General features: G+C 45.7%; 1 long non-coding RNA gene across 1 annotated transcript; it reads right to left on the bottom strand.

Annotated features, from left to right (window-relative positions):
* Nucleotides 1–8391: 8391 nt before the first annotated feature.
* On the bottom strand, nucleotides 8392–11151 carry LOC134158198 (uncharacterized). Its single transcript, XR_009962643.1, has 2 exons — nucleotides 11061–11151; nucleotides 8392–9918 (listed from the first exon to the last, which is right to left on the bottom strand). It is a non-coding gene; the product is annotated as an uncharacterized LOC134158198 (long non-coding RNA).
* Between the last annotated feature and the right edge of the window lie 1070 nt (nucleotides 11152–12221).

Below are 12221 nucleotides of genomic sequence, written 5' to 3'. Positions count from 1 at the left end.
CTTGTGTGCATTAAAACATTCCTTGAGTATTTATACAAGGTGAAACAGCAGCCAAAATGGAACAGACAAAATAAATGCTATCGATGAGATGGGAAAAGTTCAGAGCATCAAACACCACATGGTCTGAATTGCCTTGTGTGAGTCTACAGCCTCACTCTTGGCCCAGTTTGTGTCTATCCAAATTAAGCATTTCGTGACCATTTTTTATTTTTATTCTTTAATGTATACTCATTCCTATCTATTTTCTGCCAAACTTGCCTCTTCCAGAATCATTTGAAGCTTTTGTGTATTACATAGTCTGCAGCAGAAACGACACAGGCTGGGGCTCACTACCACCACTCCACAGTTGCTTGCAGAGACAGTTTTGCCCTACTGTTCCTCACTGACAGCACCTGACTTGGGACTTACCACAACTCCTGGGGTGTCTTATCTGGTGTGATGCAAAGTAGAGAGAAGCTGAGGATGATGAGAAATGAGTAATCCAGCCCTCCAGGCTCTGCACCTTTTCTTTTCCCCTCTAAAACAGGAAAGGCTGTACCAGGCTCTTCTGTGACAGTCAGCAAGAGCATCACTGAGGAGCATGTTTGGAAACCAATCACCTGTGTGTGACCTGACTCCCAGTGGTTTTATTGCACTGAGCAGCTACTTATCAAGAAGGAAGAAACTAGTTTTGAAACTGAGGTTTCAAGTTACTCAGGACAAACACCTCTTGGTTTCTTAAACATTTTCATGCCTATTTTAATTCAATTAAAGCTGACCCTGATTTGAGTGACAGCTAAAGTCACTTGGGAGATTTCATTTAAACAAAATCCACTTCTGTTTTGTTTATCTCACAGGTTTGCAGCAGTTGGGGAGGATTTACACTCCAGTCAATAAAACCTCCTGCTGTGCAAAGGGTGCCAGACCGTAACAGCATAAGCCAGCGATGGGGCCCCAGTGAGGGCTACAAAAGGAAAGTCCTCCATAGTGAGCTGCAAGCTGCGTTCTTCAGCTTGGTGCATTCCCATGTTAGTTCCATCAGCTGTGCAGAGCTGATACACATGGGCTTTAAGGAAGATGGAAGAACAAAAAGCAGTGTTCAAGAGGCAATGTTGCTGATGCTGTCCCTAAGTCAACACTGAAGGTGCTGCTCCCTGTCCTCAGCGACTGCTGACCAGTTTGACAGTGCTGTAAATCACAGCACACAATTAAACCCAAAGTTCCTCATCCTGTAATTATTAAAACGAGAGTCCAGAACCCTGACTGCTGCGCTGGGTCTGGTCTCTTTGATACCCTTCATTTCTGCTTGATATACACCACTAAGCCAGGGAATGGCAGTCTGGAATTGCGAGGCAGAAGATGAAGTTTCCCTACACTGAAGCACTTTGCTCCTTGCTTTCACATGCAAAGGGCTGCAGCAGAGCATGGGACACCTTTTAGAAGGGCTATACCCAGCTCCTCTCCCAGCCTATGTGTTTTTTCCCCCGACTATAAAGTACAGCACCCCATTACAGGAAAACATTTTGGCCTCCTTTCACCAAGCTGGAAACCTGAGGGCATTTTGCGAGGTGAGGGGGGAAGTGTTTCATGGTGATTTTAGAAGCCCTCAAACCTCACGTGGCCTTTGCCTCCTGTATGCTGCCATGAGTTATCCAACCCGTCACAGGAGCTGGAGGCTGCAGCGCAGCCCCTAATGAAAGGGGACCTCACACCCAAAGAATGGCACAGCAAAGCTCAAAAACCCTTTGGAAAAGAGAGAAAAAGGCAGAGGGAGAGATAAATGCACAACGGGCACCACCCGCGAGCAGAGTCAGAGCTCCCACTCCTCCTCCTCTCCTCCGGAAAAGCTCTCCTCAATAGGTGAAAAACATGTTTCTATATTTAACTCACTGGCTGAGCAGAAAATATGCCCCTGACCCAGCTTGATTTACCCAGGACATCCAATTGAGGGTTTTTTCAATCCAAACACAGTGCTTAAAATAGGATGGATGATAAAAAGCTGACATAGCACCCTATTTGTGTCTCTAAAGGTTGAGAGTAATGTTCTGCATCTCATAATTGCTCTGTCTAACCCTTTTTGCCTTTTGCAGAGTATTTACTGCTTCTCCTCTTGCCTCAGCTTTCTAAATAAAGCCTCTTATTGATTATGGACTTTCTGCTCACTCCAGATGAGCATCACTAAGGCAGAGAAATTGGTCAGCAAGGCTCCCCCCTCACTCCCCTGCTATATATTTTGTGGTTTTGAGTTAAATATACTGTAAATACAGGATGGAAACATAAGACTTGCTGCCTCACACACAATGCCAGTATCAATGGTCTGATCCAAACAAGGGCACCAAGAAATTGGTCCTGACACACTGCAATGTTATGCATCTTCAGAATAAAAACCAAGCCAGACTCTAAGGATTGGAGTCTACAAGCCAAAACACAGCTCCCCTCAACAGCAACTATTGGTAAGAAATTGTCGTGGGTTTAAGGCTTAACATCATTGCTGATGCAGTCACCTGGTGCTGTCCTGGTACAGGATAAGCTTTTCCACCTCCATATTTCAGACTGCCATCCCCTGGACTAATTGCCCTGCACCTAGCAATGTCTTTGACCAAGGTCCCCATGTTACTGTAGAACACCACACCATGTGGGTTTACAGACACACACACACACAGTTCCAGGCAAGACCTCACTAGTTTTAGGCACCTTTTGATCTTTCCAGCCAGGCTGCATCCATGGGACCAAGCACACCCCACTGCAGCACCTCAAATTGAGCCATAAAGGGTAAAGGGGTCTCTGTGACCTCCATTCCTGTAGTTCCATCACCCAAACAAGACCAGTCCAGGATGGAGTACCAACCTCAGCTATGAGCTTCCTTGCTTACAGTCACTTGTAAATTACAAGTCTCAGCCTTGATATTATTAAATGGGGTTTCTTGTCCATGAATAGTAATAGTACACCTTGAACTGGCTGCAGACCATGCCCGTAAGCAGCTTTGGTTTACAGGACAGGTTTCCTGCTTGCCAATGGAGGCTTATAACAAACTATACATACATTTCTATAGCCACTTGGGTCACTGTGACCTTGGTTCACACCGATTTTCATTGAGCCCATCTTTGCTATCATGGGACTACTTTGGCCCCCAAGTTAGACTCTCCCATTAGGATAGAAGACCAGCAGACAGACAGCATCCCAAGCATCTGGTATGGTACTTGGGTCTCGTTGAATCTGTTTTTCTTACTCCCTCCGCAGTGAGTCTATTGGCCAATTTCCATATACACTTCTATAGATTAGACTAGTAGCTTTACACAAAGCCTTTGTCCATAGAGTTCACCCAATAAACAGAAAGTTAAGGTTACTGGTTACAATTTGGACATAGCTTTGCTTTATCCAGCTTTTCAACAGGCAAGAGGTTCGCTTGTCTGCTTCAGAGCTACTGGATTTTTACATACCCTTTCCCCCACAGCCAAAACCTGAGGTACAAGATCTCAGTAAGGAACTGTTTACAGAGGGATTTGAGCATTTATGTGCAGTTGTTTTGTCAGTAGTGAACAAACAAGGCATTAGGTCTGTTCCTGATCAGCAAGGCTTACTTTAAAACAGCAGTTGAGGCTGCTCTGGAAGGATGGAGAGCTCAGAGCTGGGGCAAGGCAGAAAGAGCCCTGCAGATCCTTACCAAAACCCAAAGCAGATACTTTCCAAGGACTTTGAGAGCTGAAGCTGTTTAAGCATCCACGTAACCCTGCATACCAATCTCTAACAAAGCCAAAAGCAGATCCCCCCTGGGGAAAGGTATAAGACTAGAGTAAACATAGATCTATACTTCTTGCAGATACTCCTCCAGCCTCAACTATTTGCCATTTATGGAGCTCATGAGAGGACGTTTCTGCATCTTGTGGTGGGAAAAAAGCCATGAGTGCAATCTCTACCCACCTCCCCACGTTACCATATAGACAAAGGTAGGTTTTGTGCCTCCCCAGTGTGACTGAGGAGGAATAAGCAGTCTGGCCACTGGTAGAGCCAGTGAACAGCTGAAGAGGGGGCTGTATATCCATCAGGATTTGCAGGCTTCAGGCAAGCTGGGCTGAACTGATGTTTTAGTAGAAACACTGAATATAAGCCCTCCAAAACAAAACAGCAGTGAGTGGCAATGCTTAGCATTAGTACCACTTTCTCTCACACACTGATGCCTGAATAAGCTTCATTTCTGCACTTGATGAGCTAGCATTTTGCAAGTACAGCCAGGATACCTCCTTGCTGTTCAAAGCACAGAAAGAGATTGGTTTTGCATCTTCAGCGTTCATCAATCATCATCATCATCATCATCCATTTTCATCCTCAGCAATCTGGTGTTTTGCAGATGTAGCCAGAAGATTCCCTTTCCTTTGGTATCCATGAAAGAGGACCTTCATCTCTGAGCTCTTTTGCCTCTGCTTCTATTAAATGCCCAGGAAAGGACAGGGTCTCTCTGCCAGCAACAGGCAACAAAACACCTCACAGGCACATCGACACAAGCCCCAAGATGGACCACAGCAACTGGACTGGCAAATTGCTATTATCTCTGCATTAAAACAGGGCTTTTAGCTGTCATATTAGAACACCATAAAAGCTTTGCTTTATCATCTGAGTAATTAAAATACACGAAGCACAGAAACTAACTGACAAGATCCAAATAAAACCTCTCAACCAGTAACAGGGCTCAGGAGAAAGGGGTTTCTTACACATCCCTGCAAAGCCCAGCGCTCAGGAGCATCCCACCCGGCACTGCTGTCACCAGGGAGGTCCCCTCTGGAGCCAGAGCTCTGCAGCCCTAACATCACACCCCACCAAGAGCTGGGTTTGGTGAAGGGTGAAAAGTGGTGCTGCTGCATAGCACAATGAGAGGATAAAGTCATCCCACCTTCCTGCAGGAGGAAGCACCCCACAATCATCATTGTATGGCAGAGAATACCCTCAAGACAAGCTGACAGTTCTGACCATCTGCATGAAACCCTCCCAAGCATCAAATAAAGATTTTTCTTTCATTGCGAGCTTAAATGGATGCTGTTTACCAGCTTTCTTCCCATGTTTCACTGTTTCTGTCACAGCACCACCCAAGGCATTACAGCACTGCAAATATTTGCTGGGTTTAACTGTCTTTTACATAATTGCTTTCTTCACAGAAAGAAAACCTGACTGGGTAGTGCTGATAGTGCCTAAAATTAAGCCTTCATAGGGGCAGTTCAACATCTCTCCAAAAATCAGCGTCTTCTGGGCTCGGCTTTGTGTCAGTAGTGGAGATGTTTCTATCTGTTAGCATCTATCTGTTCTTCCTTTCTCATTAAAGCTGAGAAAGGATTACTCTTCCCTCCTCCCCCTCTGCAGCAGCTTTATCTTCGAGTGGGATAAATAAGCAGCACTGACAGCAAGGATTCATTGCACTCACTGGCCTCTCATTTCCCATTTCAGCCTATCATTCCTTCCCGTGCGCAGTCTTAACTTGCAAATAGTTGTGTTCTGCCAAAAGCACTGCGAGACCTTGAATTAGCACATGGTGAAAGTCAGGATTAGGAGGCAGTCATTAACAATAGCTGCATACCCTGAAAGCCTCTCATTTAATGGAGTGGTAAGGGACTATTTACACTGTAACATGAAGAATCCTGATATCCGAATGTCTCATCGGCTTAAGATGTGCCCTTTAATTCCTGTTACCTTGCTGAAAACCTCATGTCAAACCTGCGTGGACTCTGCTTGCATCAAAAATGAATCACTCCTAGCTGCTGGAAGCCAATTTTTCCTGGTTAGATTGATGTGTGTGGGTAATGGGGTGTAATAGAAAGGTGGTTGGGATTCTCACGTCATCTTAGATGAAAGGATTAGCGCTTTAAAAGAGCAGATTAATCTTTGTGAGAGCCAAAACCACCCCCCCCGGCTCCTGCCACAGACGCCTGCTGCACCAAACAACTATAAAACTCGAGAGACTTAATTTATGGAACTAAAACTTGCTAAAATAAAATGGACACATGGTGCGATGCATGCAGACCCATAGATCATCTCTGCAAACCGTGGACCCTGCGCTTAATTAGGCGTTGAGAACATGAGGCCATGTGCAAGGCGCTTTGGTGCCTTTCAGAAATACTGAAGCAATTACCGTGGCTGGGCATTGCCCGGATGAGTGTGTGCCAGGGCACCACCACCTCCACCTTCCCTCCCTCCCCATCCACCAGGACACACAGGACTGACTTCACCTGACCCTGTGCTGAGCAGTTTTATTTCTTTAATGCATTAGTAATATCATTAACTTTGACGCTTTGGCCATTTACTTGTTACCAAACCCAGTCTAAAGCCAAGATCAGCTTATGGAGGAGATAATTACTCTCTACTCACACAGGAAGACAAATAAGGGGACCATTCTGATCCTCTTGTCTGATCTCTTGCCATCTTCCAATAAGGTCTGAGTAGTCTGCAGTAAATAAAGGCTAATCTTAACTCCTAAGAGCGTCTGTCCTAAGAGGACAGGACCTTGACAAGGGCTCACCTCCTTTCTGGTATGGATGCCCAAGGGATGGCAGTCAGTGCCAGAACAGCAGTGTCTCCATTTTAATTTCCTTTTAAAATATTAGTAGGCTTGAAAAGCCAACATTCCATATGCATTAAGTTTGTTTCAGAGACTTAGGTTTTGGTTTTAAAGAGTTAATCCCAACTGCCATTGAATGGCCACAAGAAGGCAGGAACAACAGGAGCCAAGGCCAGATTGTTGATGGAGTTACAGCAATTACAGCTGAGAACAGATAGGCTAAGCTACTGAGTCGATTCTGGTAAACACCTTTCTATCCCAGGCACTCCAGCATTTTTGTCCCTGTACTAGTTTTCCAGACTAAGTGCATGGAAACCAGTTTTTACATTTCTTTCCCCCTTCACCCCTTTACTTGCAGCACCATACCTTGCCTCCTTACCCCAATCTCACACTTGTATCTTGTTTTCAGTATTGTCCCTTCAACAGTGTCGACCCATGGTTCTATTCACAGAATCATGGAATAGCTTGAGTTGGAAGGGATCTTAAAATCATCCAGTTCCCACCCCCTGCCGTGGGCAGGGACACCTCAGATTAGACCAAGGCTCTGTCCAACCTGGCCTTGAACACTGCCAGGGATGGAGCATTCACAACTTCCATGGGCAACCCATTCCAGTGCCTCACCACCCTCACAGTAAAGAACTTCCTTATATCCAACCTGAACATCCCCTGTTTAAGTTTTAACCTATTGCCCCTTGTCCTATCACTACAGTCCCTGCTGAGGAGTCCCTCCCCAGCATCTCTATAGGCCCCCTTCAGATACTGGAAGCTGCTAGGAGGTCTCCATGCAGCCTTCTCTTCTCCAGGCTGAACAGCCCCAACTTCCTCAGCCTGTCTTCATACAGGAGGTGCTCCAGTCCCCTGATCATCCTCGTGGCCTCCTCTGGACTTGTTCCAACAGTTCCATGTCCTTTTTATGTTGAGGACACCAGAACTGCACACAATACTCCAGGTGAGGTCTCACGAGAGCAGAGTAGAGGGGCAGGATCACCTCCTTCGACCTGCTGGTCACGCTCCTTTTGATGCAGCCCAGGATACGGTTGCTTTCTGGGCTGCAAGCTCACACTGAAGCCAGCTCATGTTCATTTTCTCATCAACCAACACCCCCAAGTCCTTCCCCACAGGGCTGCTCTGAATCACGTCCCAGACTGGTATTTAAATATATATATATAGCATTTTTAATTATTTTTGCCATGCAGTGCCCCTCTCCACCCAACCCTTGTTTGCTGAGGGCATTGCTTCCTCTTGCAGGGAGCCGACTGCCACCAAGGAAGCTCTGAAACCACCAGAGCTATCCCCTGCTCTAATTTCCCAGTTCAGAACTATTTGTCATTGCAACAAATATGAGCATCAAATAAACTTTACAGAGATCTTCTGCTTCGTAGGTTACAGCATGCTTGGTCAGATGATTTAGCAGACAAAAAGTCAGCCTTTAAAACACAAAACTGGCCAGAATTGCAGGCCAAAGGGCTAAACCTTGGCACTTCATAACAACGGTAAAAGGGTCTTATAATTGGAAAGATTTGAGTGTTCTGGACAAGGATGACTCGGAATTCCTGGTAATAAAGCTATGCTAGTAAAGAAGATATCTCTTTCTTTTGGCGGAAATGCATGCAGATTACTTCATGTTGCAAACTGAAATACATACAGCAAACCTCTACTCCTCTTCAATGAGTTATTTGCTCAATCATATCAAATGGGCAACCCCACACTCAAACAGATTGCTCCAGCCCTGACCCTGGAGCATGCTTGCAGTAGGAATTGTAGATAATTCAATGATAATTCTTTGTGCTGGCTCAGCTCAAGGCTTCTCTTGAGCAAAGAGTTCAGTGCTATGAAATCTGCATCCCAATAAAATAGCACTACGATATATAACACCCATTTTCTCTTGGCTGGAACCAACGTGTTCATTAATCTCAGCACCTCAGGATGGACCCGGTCGGACTTGCCACAGAGGAAAGGTCACTGCTTTGTCAGCGTTGCTCCTCAGCCTCCTCTCATTAAATTTCCATCTCAATGCCACATACTTTGCTTGTTAAAATGCAAGGATATTTGTAGGATTAGCTTAAGGTTTGCCAGACCAAACAGCCCGAGGGGCTGAGGGCTCAAGAAATGAGACCAGCGTGCATCCCCGGAGCATAACGCTGCCAAGCAGTTCAATTCAGTTTGGCATCTAGTAGGAGCCAACACAAGATAATCTTCTTTTAGGTCTAGTGAGTGCTGGCTGTTCATTTATGGTTAGGTCAAGGAAGGAAGATGCTTTGCTTGGATGATTGACTTTGCTAGAGCAAACCTGCCTCATTAGGTACCATCTTGGGGGCTCAAAATCTGCTTCTCTATGATCCTGAGCTAGAAATTCAGCTACAAACAGCAAGATGGAGGAAGAGTCTGAAATGACACCAGAATGAAAATACTGGGAAAGAAACAACCTTGTTATCAGCCAAAGCACCCACATGAGATATCCCTGCAACTGGTTTTTGGAAAGCAGCTGGCTAAGGAAGGCTATCGACAGCCTTGTCTCTGGATCATTCCCAGCTTTTCAACTAGATGCTAGTTCATTTTCCCGAGCCAGCAGAGAAAGATCACTTATGGACTCAGCTGTTACGTACTTCCAAGAGCTGGAGGTGGCACTGCCAGCTTTGTGCCACCCCAAGCCTGCCCAAAGCAAGAGATGTGCCGTTTTGGGGAGCATTAGGCTTTATAAGCAGTTAAGCACTGCAAAACCTATCCATTCCCTGCAGTCTTCAGCTGCAAGAGCAACTCTGAGGCAGTATGATAGAAACGTGCCCCATCTGCCACTGTTTCTATCCATACACAAGCATTAGGGATCCCAAGGCAATGGGGATGTGACCGTGATGTTTTTAGCTTTTACCTCATAATAAATGAGAGGGCAGCAAGACAGGCTCCAGAAACAGCCTCTTCAAACCTAGAGAAAAACTGGGCTGTCCAAAGTAAAACATTACATACATTCTCTTCCTCCTGAGAGGAGGAGCAATGAGGGAAGGTATCACAAGCGAGAGGCATGAGTCACATTGCCAGCAGAGACGGACAGTTGATACCTCAGATTATTACATTTCTCTCTTCACCAGATCTCTTAAGCAGCGATGAAATATTCATTTCATGATGAAAACCCTTTGTCAAGCTCCCTTCTTTGCAGAGTCAGTACTATAACCCAGTCTGCTTAACACAGTGCATGCCTTAAAGTGACCGCAGGAGATAGCTCTTGATGTGAGTCATGGTTTGCAAGCAGAATAGCACAAACTGTGTTGTTCCAATTAACTTTTCCTTTGGAATCATGTTTTTGATCGAAGAGATAAAATGGAGCCTTCAGGAATGCAACCTTCCCACCACACACATCCCATTACACTGTCACCAGTGGCAATACCTGCAGACAATACCTTAGGAAAACCAAGATTTAAGCAGTGAGCTGGAGAATGATTCAGACTCTATTCAACAGTTATTACTGTTTGTTCACCCCTGAGCTTCACAGCCTTATTTCTGCTCTATGCTGCTCTGTATCTGCTGCAGATTCTCCTGGTTCAGGGTAATTTGGCATTCGTAAGGCACTAACTTCACAAATCTGCTGCTGCTGGCAGGTAGGAGCACGCTCTGCTCTGCAGCTGCTTGCTGTGCATCTACTTAGAGCATTCAGAAGACACAGGAGTAAGTGAAGCACGGAAAACTGCATTTCATCCTGTCCATCATTACTGCAGTGGGACAAATAAGCATGGGATCCTCCACCTTGCCACACCACCTGCTTTGCACTTTATCCACCCAATTCAGCCCAGACCATAATGACCATGTTATTTGAGGCTGCCCATGCAAATTCTCCACATTTCAACAACTAAATTGAGGTTTTTACCCTAATGACTATTCCAAAGGGCTTCTAGCTTCCCCACTGCCTTCTGCATTCAGCCTAATCCAGCCAATCTGTATGAGCCCCCCTCCTTTTTCAGGAATATCTGCACCAAGACAAAGGAATTCTTAATGCTCCATCCACACCCTTCCCACCTCTCCACAGCCACCCTCCTAGCAAGTTTTTGCTGCTGGCCCAACATGATCATAGAGCAGGTTTATCAAGACTCCTCTTACACAGGAGGAGGTGCTCAGGGGTAGAACTGGTGCTGCACGCTATAGCATTGTGGGCAAGCCTGAGGCAGGGAAGGTGAGGAGAAGGGAAAGCAAACACTTACCCAGCCACACCACAGCCTTTTCTCTTCCCAGCACATCACATTTCTCCAAGGCAGCACCTCCCCAAGGTGACATACAAAAAAAGCCATGGAAGAAGCTGGCAACAAAACAAACAAAGAACTGCTCTAAGCCCAAGGACCCTTTGGGAAACTCCTCTCTGGGGCAGCAAGTGCTGCTAAAGGACCACGTTGCTAGTGGGCTTTGCAGGGAAGGCTGAGAAGCCCAAGCTCTCCCATGGCATTAGGTAGGCCAGGCCATCACCTTGAACTTCACTACCCTCCCACAGACAGGGATGGATCCTTAGCTCTAGAACTGCACTCAGAAAACCACAAAACACTCTGAAGGGTACCTGGAGATGAGGGGGAAAAGAACAGCAAAGAGTTTCTCTACAAGTAAAATTAACCATACAGGAAACCAGAAACCCCATACCAGCACCTCACAAAGCCATACTGCTGGGGGAACACTTCTATCCACTCTTTATATCCATTCTCCCTACATTTTCATTAGCAGCATCACCTGGGCAAGCCAAATGCCCCACCTGGAGGGTGGTGAGGACTGTGCTTTACCCAGCAGCATCGCAAACCCAGCTGATACCATTTGCCCATGAGATGTGCCCGGATCTCCGCAGACGAAGAATTTTAGCAGTAGAAACAACTGCAAAATGACTATTTGATGTTCGAACAAAGGCTGATGATGCCGGGAGGAAGGTGACTCAGATGCATCTACACGTTCCTCCTCATGAGCTCACGTCATCCTGCGTCAGCCATCAAACCAGCTCTGCTTTACCACTGCAGAAACCTGTTTTTCGTGTCCTTATTTCCTGCCTGATGGTTTCTTGCGTAGGTGGCAGCAGAAAGGCTATGGCATAACATTGTAGGGCCTGTCTGATGAGAGGTGATTTCATTTGTCTGAACTGACACTTATCTTACCAAGGAGATGGGCAGTTTATCCCAAATGGCTTTTTTTTTTTCCAGCTCACATCCCAAAATGAATGAAGAAAACAGCTCAAAGGGGTTTCTGAAATAAAAAGATGTCAGCAAATTAACAGTGGCTTTATGTTCATGCCTTGAGTTTCTGAAGATGAAACCTCTGTATCAAACACTTAGGCTACCTTGGGCTCATCACTTGTGCTTCCTGTGATTCTCACTGTCCCTCAGAAGCACACTATGAAAGTATAATTGACCCACCAACCCCAAATTTGTCTCAGTCCTACTTCCTGCACCATCCTTCAGGTATATTTTCTCTAGAATGAAATTCAAGTAGGAAGTGCTTTAGGAAATGCTCTGCAGCTTCTCCCTCCCCAAAGGCCCAATCTGCTTTAATAGGGAACATACTCGAAGCACAGGATTTGGATGCAGACAGTGAAACTCGCATTTCAGAAGGTCCATAACTGGTCTGGTAAAGACATACCACTTTCAATCAGGCTACTGGGACTTAAGAAGATATTTGAAATCTGTTGATATACAATTCTAGTAGTTGTTAGACACGTCTGCTCCCAAAATCACCTTTG

Source organism: Pezoporus occidentalis, unplaced genomic scaffold, assembly GCF_034315485.1.
Source record: "Pezoporus occidentalis ecotype Australia unplaced genomic scaffold, CSIRO_AGI_Poc_V1 ctg10, whole genome shotgun sequence".
Taxonomy (NCBI): Eukaryota; Metazoa; Chordata; class Aves; order Psittaciformes; family Psittacidae; genus Pezoporus; species Pezoporus occidentalis.
The sequence above is the reverse complement of the archived record's forward strand: the minus strand, read 5'-3'. Positions and strand labels throughout refer to the sequence as shown.